The sequence below is a fragment of the Zingiber officinale genome, chromosome 11A (genome assembly GCF_018446385.1).
Source record: "Zingiber officinale cultivar Zhangliang chromosome 11A, Zo_v1.1, whole genome shotgun sequence".
NCBI classification, from domain to species: domain Eukaryota; kingdom Viridiplantae; phylum Streptophyta; class Magnoliopsida; order Zingiberales; family Zingiberaceae; genus Zingiber; species Zingiber officinale.
In genome coordinates, this window is record NC_056006.1 from 65,425,408 (window position 1) to 65,435,628 (window position 10,221).

At 36.5% G+C, this 10,221-nt stretch overlaps 1 long non-coding RNA gene across 1 annotated transcript; it reads right to left on the minus strand.

Annotated features, from left to right (window-relative positions):
- Positions 1-445: 445 nt before the first annotated feature.
- Positions 446-1,426, minus strand: LOC122032475. Its single transcript, XR_006126101.1, has 4 exons — positions 932-1,426; positions 804-860; positions 669-723; positions 446-502 (listed from the first exon to the last, which is right to left on the minus strand). It is a non-coding gene; the product is annotated as an uncharacterized LOC122032475 (long non-coding RNA).
- Positions 1,427-10,221: the final 8,795 nt, after the last annotated feature.

Consider the following 10,221-nt stretch of genomic DNA (forward strand, 5'->3'; position numbering starts at 1 on the left):
AGAACCACTAACCCATTAATGGTTGTGTGTGCAAATCCATTTAACTGGTGATGTGCTCAACAATAATGGAGTCGACTATCGCGCAGCATGCAATCATGCGAGATGATGCATGACACTAAGCATGGAAGTCCTGCCCATATCTACCTCCATAAAATATATACCAAAAATATACATGGATCATATCAAAAGATCTAGGTACACAGGTCAGATATGGTATCAAATAAGTCTGGTATATCCTATGGCATGGTATGTCATTACCTTTATGATCATAAGTAATTTGAAGGTGTAAACATGAATGCAAACAGTAAACAATCAAGCATGCACAGGTAATGGATAATGACATACTGATGCAGATACAAAACATAATCATTACTATTTGTTAAAAACTACTATGCACATCAAATGACAAATCTAAAAGATAAGTTAAGGTACCCACCTCCAATAAGAAAGGATCATATCTGGTCCAAATCCGACGTCGAGATACTCGTCTCGCGTCAAAGTCCTATGCCACCAATATAAATATATTTTATTTAGCTACAATTCTTATAAATAACTAAATAAAATCTCTAACCCTAAATTATTCCAAATTTCCATTTTAGGTATACCTACAGCAAGAATAAAATTCCTCCTCTAGTTAAATCCAAATAGTTATCCCTTCTAAAACTCACCAAGATATAGGGATTCCTCAGTTAGTCAATGTCGGAGGTACACGCTGCGATACCGCTGTCCAACATGGTTAAATGCCCGAAAATTAACAATCCATCATTGTATCACCTATTTTAGAGGCTAGGCTTAACGCTTACCTCAACTCACAGCCAAAGCTGGTTGCTACCGGAAGAAGTAGCTGCTGGACCTCCTCACTGCCCGGATCACAAGAAAGATAGAGAATCAACCAAGATATCTATACACCACTACAATTTGTGCACATTACCTATTTCTCTCTTACTGTCTGTGACGACCAGGGATCCGACAAATCAGTGGCGCGATGAGACCACGCTGCTAGGGCACATCTCGGAAGGAAGGAAACTCACGAGAGGGGAAACCCCTGGCGACCTTCAAGACAGGGGTAGAAGAGATGGCGGCTCGGCCGACGCTGAGATGAGCAGCGCCAGGGCGATCGGGTGCTGAAGTGGCGATCGGCGAGAAGGAGACGTCAGCTGGAGACTAGGGCACAGGTAGGGGTGGCGATCGACGCCGTCAACGAAGTGGCAGAGGAAAGGGAGGGGTGCGGCAGTGCTCCGTGCGACGGACTACAGAGAGGTTAGGGCAGATCTCAGTAAGTAGAAGAAGGAGAAATGGGGGAAGAGGAAGAGATCGGTTCGGGCGAGGGGAGAAATAGGAGGAGATGGAACTGTCGTCGAGTGCGGTTAGGGCGAGGGATCGGCGTCGGGGATGGCTCAGGCACACAGGAGAAAGGGGAGAAGGAAACGGTGAAGGAAAAGAATAAAAGAAATTAAAAAAAAAGAATTAAACAAAATACACATTTCCTCGTTAAAATATGGTAGCCTAACAGGCTTTCCCGAGGCCCAATATTTATCCCCGTAAACTCGTCATACGAGCTCCGAAAAATTTCCGAATATTTTCTAAAAATTCCAAAAAATTACCTTATGGTTATTTTCCCATTTTTGGTATTTTACAACTTAACAGGGTTTATATAAGAAAACATTTTCAAAAGATCAGTACTTAACAAAGGTTCTTAAAATATAAGAATGGGGCTAAGTTTTTTATTAAAGAAAAACTAAGAAAATACATTGTTTCAGGAGGAGTTTTTTTTTAAAAATTTTTTTAAATAATTCTTAGTTTTTGAAAAAACTTCTATCTACTTGTTCTTAATGCCTTACTATTTTCTATGTTTTTACTTAACTTTTGAACTAAGTTGTCATAATCAAAATGGAGGAGATTGTTGGTGCAAGAAGTACCAGACAATCGAACCTATATTTTAATAATAGAAAAAAGGTTCAAAGTTAAGCTATCTTGTGATGTAACAAATTGAACTAAGTGTGCAGAAAAGTCTTAAGTGATCTTAGGCAAAAAAAAGTCCTAGCTATGATTAGGTAGGTGAAAAGCCCTAGCTATGGTTAGGCAACGAAGCCCTAGTCCATGGGACTACAAGAAGTCTTAGCAAGTCGAGGGCATCAAGCAAATCTTAGGATCACAGATTCTAGGTGGAAGTCTTGGGGATCACGAACACCAAGCGAAAGACTAGACGGATCGAGGATCGAACGTCCAGCGGAGAAGTCCTGAAGCCTCGAATGCTGAGCAAAAGTCCATACGGTCTGGAGGACCAATCTGGCAAAAGGTAATTTCTCCTGAGAGGAGTAGGTAAGGATGTGTCACCCGAAGAGAGAACAGTAGGTGTCGGTCCAACCTAGAGTTTCAACGAAACTCAAAATCTGACCGAACAGTCCAAAGGCTATCAAATCTTATCGTTCTTTATATATTATGTGTCTGGACTAACCTTATTTTACAGGAAGTTAAAAATGGGAAAAATGGGGGTCCAAGCATCTGAAAGGAGTCAGGGCGCCTGGGATGCCTTCGCCGAGTAATAGCCCGGGCGAGGGCCAAGCGCCCTCGCGGTCCGAGCGCTCGAACGACCAAATATCATATGTTCGCTAAGCTGGAGAGCGAGGATTGGTCAGACCTATGTCATGGTCCGGGCGCTCGGAGGTGGATAACCTTACTTATCAACTTTCAATGAGAGCACGCCAGCATGGCCCAAGCACCTAGGAGGGGATCCAGGCGCCCAGAATAGGTTATAAAAGAATCCTTCGACCAGTGGCTTTACAACAACATTCTAAGCAACTTCTGCTTCTGTGCGCTACTCTGATAAAGCCTCTACAATGCTCAAAAGCTACTCTGATAACAACCACGTTCAAGATCTAATTCTCCAAGTCGTTGGTATTAATTGTTATTGTTAAAGTTAATTGCTTAATTCTAATCATTACTGTAACTCCAAATTGATAGTGATTGCCTAATGAAAGCGATCAACGATTGCATACCTTAGATTAAGAGTTGTCACATGCTCCGAACCAAGCAAATCTTGGTGTGTCAATGTTGTTTGCTTTTTGTTTCTATCTTTATTCCACTGCCCTTATCTCTTCAATTTTTGTTTTAAAATGAACATGAAAACCATGAGCACTATTCATCCCTCCTAGTGTGCATCGATCCTACATCATGATCCAGACTGATTCATACTCCCCATCGAAGACGGTGTGCCCATCGCCTACGACAAGTGGGATGCACAAACAAGAAGAAAAATCAAGGCAAATGCAAAAGTGACATGTACTCTCCTATACGGGCAAATAAATGAAGAGCTTGATTGAGTTGGAAAGTTCAACAATGCTAATGAGCTTTGGAAAAAATTAATCGAGCTTCATGAGATTCCGTCAAAGCTAAAGACCAAGTCAAACTTGAGTTCAAATTTGAGTATGAATCACCAGAGTCAACCTCCGAACCAAACTCAAGAGAATCAGATCAGACTAATTTCATAGCACTAATGGCCAAGGAAGAGATAGCTGAATTTAAGTCCAAATTCAAGGTGACAATAGTCAAGGGGGAGGATCCTATCATGTATCTAAAAGGTAAAATTGTAAATTTAAATTTTAAATTTCACATAATTTGTTTTAAATGTAGGGAAAGAGGGCACCACAGAAACCAGTGCCCTACTCATAAGATTCAGACAGTACAACCAGAGGAGAAGGAGATGTTGTAACAACCCAAATTTCCTTATTCCGAGTCCTAATAGCACTTAAAAATATTTAGAAATGCTTTATAAATATTCTAGAGATTTTTAAAAAATTTTAGAGTATTTTTATGTAATTTTTGGAGTTCGTTTGGTATTTTTACCAAAAGAAACAAGTTGCAAAAAATAAAGAAATTAAGCCGAGGTTCAAAGCAGAGACCTCCGGTTAAGCAAAGCCTTAAGTTGTCTCGGCTAACCAAGTGCCCAAGTGGGCGATGCTAATCAAATAAGGGATGGAATTTATTTAAGCAGTAGTTAGAAAACAGAGAATAAATAGGAATAAAAAGGGATGCAGCCGAGATTCGACGAATCCAGCTGACCAAGTGGCCAAGCGGGAGGTTCTGTTTAGAAAGGATAGCAAAATTTATTTAAGAGGTTAAAAGAATATTGGAGATTATAAAAGGGATAAGTTGATGTTGTTTTCCCGTGACCGAAAACCCCTCTCCTTCTTCTCTCGCTCATGACGACAGAGCTCGGGCGGAAAACAAGTCGAGCTAGGTCTTGTATCCGGCGGCTAACCTCCTTAAGAGCCTCTCGTCGAAGAGAAGCCTGGACACGAAGAAGAGCCGAAATCTCAAGCTCTCCGAAAACCCTAGAAGCCTAATTCGGATTGTAAGACCAAGAAACCAAGGTAAGCGTTACTCACCTGCAGTAGGAGAAGTTCGGATTCTTGTTTTCTTTGATTGTCGAAGCATGCTGTGAAGGGCGTAGTATACTCATTTAGATTCCTGCCGTAAAGCATCAAAGAAGGGAAATGAATTGTAAAGGGTAGGAAAATGGTTTGGGGTTCTCGGATTTGATCAAGGATGTTTTTCATATAGTTTCAGAATGTTAGACTATTTTGATGGTGAGGATTTCAATGGATATTGTTCTGTAGTGGAATTGCCATGAATCTGGTGTGGAGGAAATTTCTTGTAGTTCAATCCCTTCCTATGAGTTTTAAAGAAGTGTTTTACACCAAGGTGCTTTTCGGATTCATTGACAGATATGGGTTCAAGTCCTTTCATTCATGAATTTTTATGGGCATGATCAGTTAATTTGAAGGATTACAGATTTTGGATTTCTGTTGTTGGGCAAGGAACAAGAAAGAGTTTAGTTTCTTTTAAAGCATGTAGGTTTGTTTTGGTAGCTTACTGCAGAATAGTATGCTTGGTTACAGAACATGAAGAACAGCTATGTTTATAAGTTCTCAGTAGCAAATCTTTGTAGCATTGAACATGAAGAAGGATTATCGTTTTTGGTTCTTTTTAGTATAAGATAGTTCCATGTTTTTAGGTTGCTTGTGACCTTAAACAGGTTTAGTTTTGGTGTAGAACTATTGAGCATGAACACTCTTGTTGTTGGTTTCCAGTAGCCAATTTCTTATAAATTTGCAATGGATTTTCGGTGAGGTTCTATGGGTTTCTTATTGGTTGTTCCATGAAGTTCTTGTTCCATGAAATTCTTAATACGGTTTGAAATTTGTGTTTCTTGTAAGGGGGTTATTCGATTTGGTTACTGGTGTTTAACTCCGAAGACTTGGCTTGCTCCCTGTATGAGTTTCGATTTAGTGCTGGAGCTCGTGTTTCGAAAGATTGTTTTACTTCATGCAGAAGTCAAATTTAGTGGATGATGGGTCGAAATTTCTAGTGTAGATTAAGAGGTTTCAAGTATATTCCTTTGAATATTTGTGAGGTTCTGTTGGTTTCGATGATTTCATATTCTCCTCGAAATGGTTTTGGATTCAAATGAACAAGAAAGAGTGTAGTTTTCTTCTAAAGCATGTAGATTGGTTTTTGGTAGCTTACTGCAAAATGGTTGTGCTTTGTGATTGGACATAAAGAGCAGTCCTTATAGTTAGCATTTCATTCTACAATTCTTATAAACAGCATGCTTAGTCTAGCTTCAGTTTATACGGGACTACGGTCCAATGGGTGGGCTCCCATAGTCGCCCCTAGGTTCAGATAACCTAGCTCTAGGTTCAGATAACCTAGTAAGAGTAAGATAAGATAAATCAGCTTATGAATCAGTATTTTACTTTTATCAGTGGCACTGTGCTGGACTCTTAATTGTCCTTGGGTTGGGCTCCCATAGTCGTCCCTAGGTTTAGATAACCTAGTAAACCCTAATAGATTCGGGACTAGCTACCTCGGGTCTAGTTAGGGATGGGCTCATAGCAAGTTTTCAAAACTTCACAAATCAGTTACGTAAATACAGTTCAGATTCAGCATTAGCCTAGCATCAGTTTAGCTCAGCTTATGTATTAGTTCAGTTAAACTTATTATTCTGAAGTATAAAAGTATAAGTTTTGAACAAGTGAAATAAGCCTTACATGAGCATTTCAGCATGTCTTGTTTCTTTTGCTATTAGATGAGCATGTGTAGTATTTCCTTTAAAGCATTCAGTTTTAGATTTATTTTATTCACATGCATATTCGAGTTTTGTGAGTTAGATAGCGTTTACTAAGCAATTTTGCTTATAGTTACATTTCCTCTTACTACAGATAAAGGAAAGGAAAAGCTATAGAGAAGGAAGGCGACAAGGAGGTGCGGATGGATGTGTGATGTTTGGACTATAGAAGCCTTGGGACCTAGTTTAGAAATTTATTAAGATAGCAATTTATTCATGTTGATGATTTTATTATCTGAGTGATTTCATGTATTTAGAATTCCTCCATTTAAATTGTTATGCATATTAGACCTATTAACTTAGTTGTATAATGGTTGCATGCATGTTCAGATTAATACATATATTTCAGCATGATTAGATTGATATATAGTTTAGTTGTGTTCATATGCTGGAGTAGAATGTAGAGATAAGTTGTTTATGTTTTCCGCTGCTATCAGTTACATGTTTAGAGAGTTTAGGTATTGATATTCACATGTGTGCAATGTTAGTTAAGATAAGTTAGTAGTCCAGTAGCGCTCCGCCCTCACAGACTAGTAGTGAGGAGGGTGGGGAGTTACAGATGTAATACCCTGATTCTAAGATTCTAGTTAAGTATGGCTTAAAAGGATAGATGGTATTATCCATATCACCAAGGTGCACCTTCCTTTTCGGAAGACCAAACTTAAGAATTTCAAAGTTAAGTGTGCTTGGCTTGGAAAAATCTAAGGATGGGTGACCTCCTGGGAAGTTTTCCAAGGTGCGTGCGAGTGAGAACAAAGCACACTGAAAGGACCTCCGGTGGTCTGTGGAGCTAGTCGTCAACCCGATAGGCAATTTTAGTGGTGTTCCCGGTTCGTTCCGGGTGGGGCCCGCCCGGGTCGGGGCAATACAAATGGTATCAGAGCGACCTTACGACCGTGAGTGTGCCTGTGGCAGGAGCATCCAAGGCACCACCTAGCGAGGGAGATTTTGGGATTTGTCTGTGGTGTGATTCGTGGTTACACAATGATGATGTTGTGTCTTTAAATGGGGGTGATTGTAATACCCCGGTTCTGAGATTCTGGTTAAGTATGATTTAAAAGGTTAGATGGTACTATCCATATAACAAAGGTGTACCGTACCTTCTTTTTCAAAAGCCCAAACTTAAAACTCCAAAGTTAAGCGTGCTTGACTTGGAGAAATCTGAGAATGGGTGACCTCCTGGGAAGTTCCGGGAACGAGTGAGGATAAAGCACGCTGAAAGGACCTCCGGTGGTCTGTGGAGCTAGTCGTCAACCTGATGGAAAATTCTGGTGGTGTTCCCAGTTCGGTCCGGGTGGGGCCCACCCGGGCCGAGGCATTACAGGAGAAATCAATGCCAAGAGTCCGGAAAGGGAATGAACACACATTGAATGCTTCAAGTGCAAACGAATGTGTCACTACAAAAAACAATACCCAAAAAAAGACCCAAGAATCAAGGGGAGAAATCAAGGTTATTAAATTTACGTTATATGAAAATCTAATTTTTGTAACACATGTCAGTATCCTAGCTAATCATTGTTGCTCTAGTTTAGATTTTCTCGAAAATTAGATATGCATGTTGATAATGCAATCAATAAAATTGATTCAAATCTGAATAAGAATAGCTCAAAATAATTTAATAAAAATAAAAAAATAATTTTTAGAAAATTAGAAAAATGAAATAATATTTTAGAAGATACTATTAATAATTTATCCAAATCAAAAAATCTAGACTTGGATTATAAGTCAAGGTAAAACTTAAACTCTACGAACCAAGCTATAATCAAATACCTTTTAATTATGAAACTAATCAATAAATCATAAATTAAAATATAACTTAAACTTAAAACTCAACTTAAAAAGTAAACTTAAACTTAAAAATTAAAATTAACTAATAATTGTTTGACTTAGTTGATCCATGCATAATTTTTACGAACATGCATATGCTTAATTAATTTATAAATGTTATGTCATTCGTGTTACTAATTGCTTAATCTTGGATGGTTAGATAAGGACTTAGACTTAATCAACATTTGACTATTTGGACCTAGGATTTTTAGAAAGAAAATTAAATTTCTAATTTTCTTAAAATACTTTATCTAGAAGTGGTTATTGCTCCAATACCCAAAACGGCCTTATGCATCGCCACAGTCGGGAAGCCGATTATTGAAATATATATTTAATCGACTAATTGTTAAATCTAAGTCTAACTCAAATGTAAATCAATCTTTAGGATTCACTTTAAATTGAAGATAAACCATCTCACAAAACCCAAAAGATTCCCTGATTGAAAATATAAAAAATAGTGAGATAGATTTTGGTTAAAAATAAAAATTAATCAAACCAAACTAAACCTTATCAAAAACTTAATTAGTTTCAAAACTTAATTTATTTCAAAAACAACCTTAATTACAAAACTTAATTATTTTTAAAGCTTAATTAATATTTGTTAAAATTCAAATTTAAATATTTTTTAAAATTTAAACTTAAATATTTTTTAAAATTTAAACTTAAATATTTTTCAAAATTTAAACTTAAATATTCTAAAATTCAAAATTAAATTATTTTCCATAAACTTAAATATTTTTCAAATTAAGAATAGTCTTCTCAAACTTAAAAGTAACTTCAAAATTAACTTCCATCTCACACAAAAACTAACATGTTTGATAACTAAGAAAGGGTGAGATTGAAAATCAGGAAAAAATGATTAGTTTAAACATGTTGTTAATCCTATATTTTGATGATTGAATTCTAGGACCCTCAAACTTAAATAATTTAGTTAAAAAAAAATTTAAGGCATTAATCAAGGGAGAGAAAAAGAAAGTTAAGTTAAATGTTTTTATTTTTTTAATGTTAAAGTACTTTTCAGAAAAAAAAAGTTCAGTCTTTTTCAGAAAGTAGGTTTTTACAAAGTTAAGCATCTTTTTTAAAAGATCAAAGTATTTTTCAAAAAACAAGTTAAGTACTTTTCAAAAAGGAAGTTAAGTTTGTTTTAAGTAAAGCAAGTTTGACTGTTTTGAAAAAGCAAAAGTTTTTTTTAACTGTTTTTAGCTAAGTATGTTTAGATAAGCCTTTTGTGGGAAAAGAAAAGTAGAAAAGTTAAGTTTTTTTATAAAAAAAATAAAAAACTAAGTGACACTTTTCAAGGGAATCTTTTTAAAAAAAGATAAAAAGTTAGTTTTTCAAAATTAAGTACTATCTTTACAAGTTAAACAATTTTCTCTCTACTTAATATTCTTTTTTATTTGTGTCAAAGGGAGAAAGAAAGGTTAAAAGTTAAGTTAAACATAACTTAATTAATAAGTTTTTTTAAAAAGATTGAGGATTAAATTAAGGGGGAGGGGCAACTTTACTTTATTAAATTTCCAAATTATTTTATTTATGCCTAAATTTCTTACTTATGTTACATTATTTATTGTGATGCTTTACTTAACTTTGAATTGTGTTGTCATAATCAAAAAGAGGGAGATTATTGGTGCAGGAAGCACCAGATGATCAAACCTAAGTTTTAATTATGGCAAAGGATTCAAAGTTAAGGTTTCTTGTTATCTAACAAGTTGAACTAAGTGTGCAAAGGAATGTCCTAGTTGAGGTAAAGAAGGTGGAAAGTGTTGGTGCGGTTAGCACTAATAGTCTAACTTAAGTTTTGATGAATGACAAAGTAGGAGTAATACCCACGAAATACTAAGCTATGTCTAGAAGTGTAACGCCCGCCCTCCCTGCTACCCTAAGGGACGGGGCTACGATACTCTACGTATAAATTTTTCTTTTTAAAACAGCGGAAGACTTAAAATAATTTTCATAGTTTTAATAAAACTTTTCTTTTAAATTTCTTTTGAACTATACTATCACATGGCATCAAAATCATAACATCAAATCTAGTGGAATCATAATGTCAAGCCACACATGTTTAGGTATCACAAGTCATAAAATACCAATGCATAGTTCTTTAAAGAAACTTTAAGCAGGTTCTTATTTATTTGGTTGCCTAGCCATTACCACACACATCTTCATTGCCCCTCCTGCTGCTCCTCTAACTCATCCAGCTTTTTCCTTTATCTGTGGTACAAGGAAAGTAAGCTATGAGCACTCATGGCTCAGTAAGTTCCTTT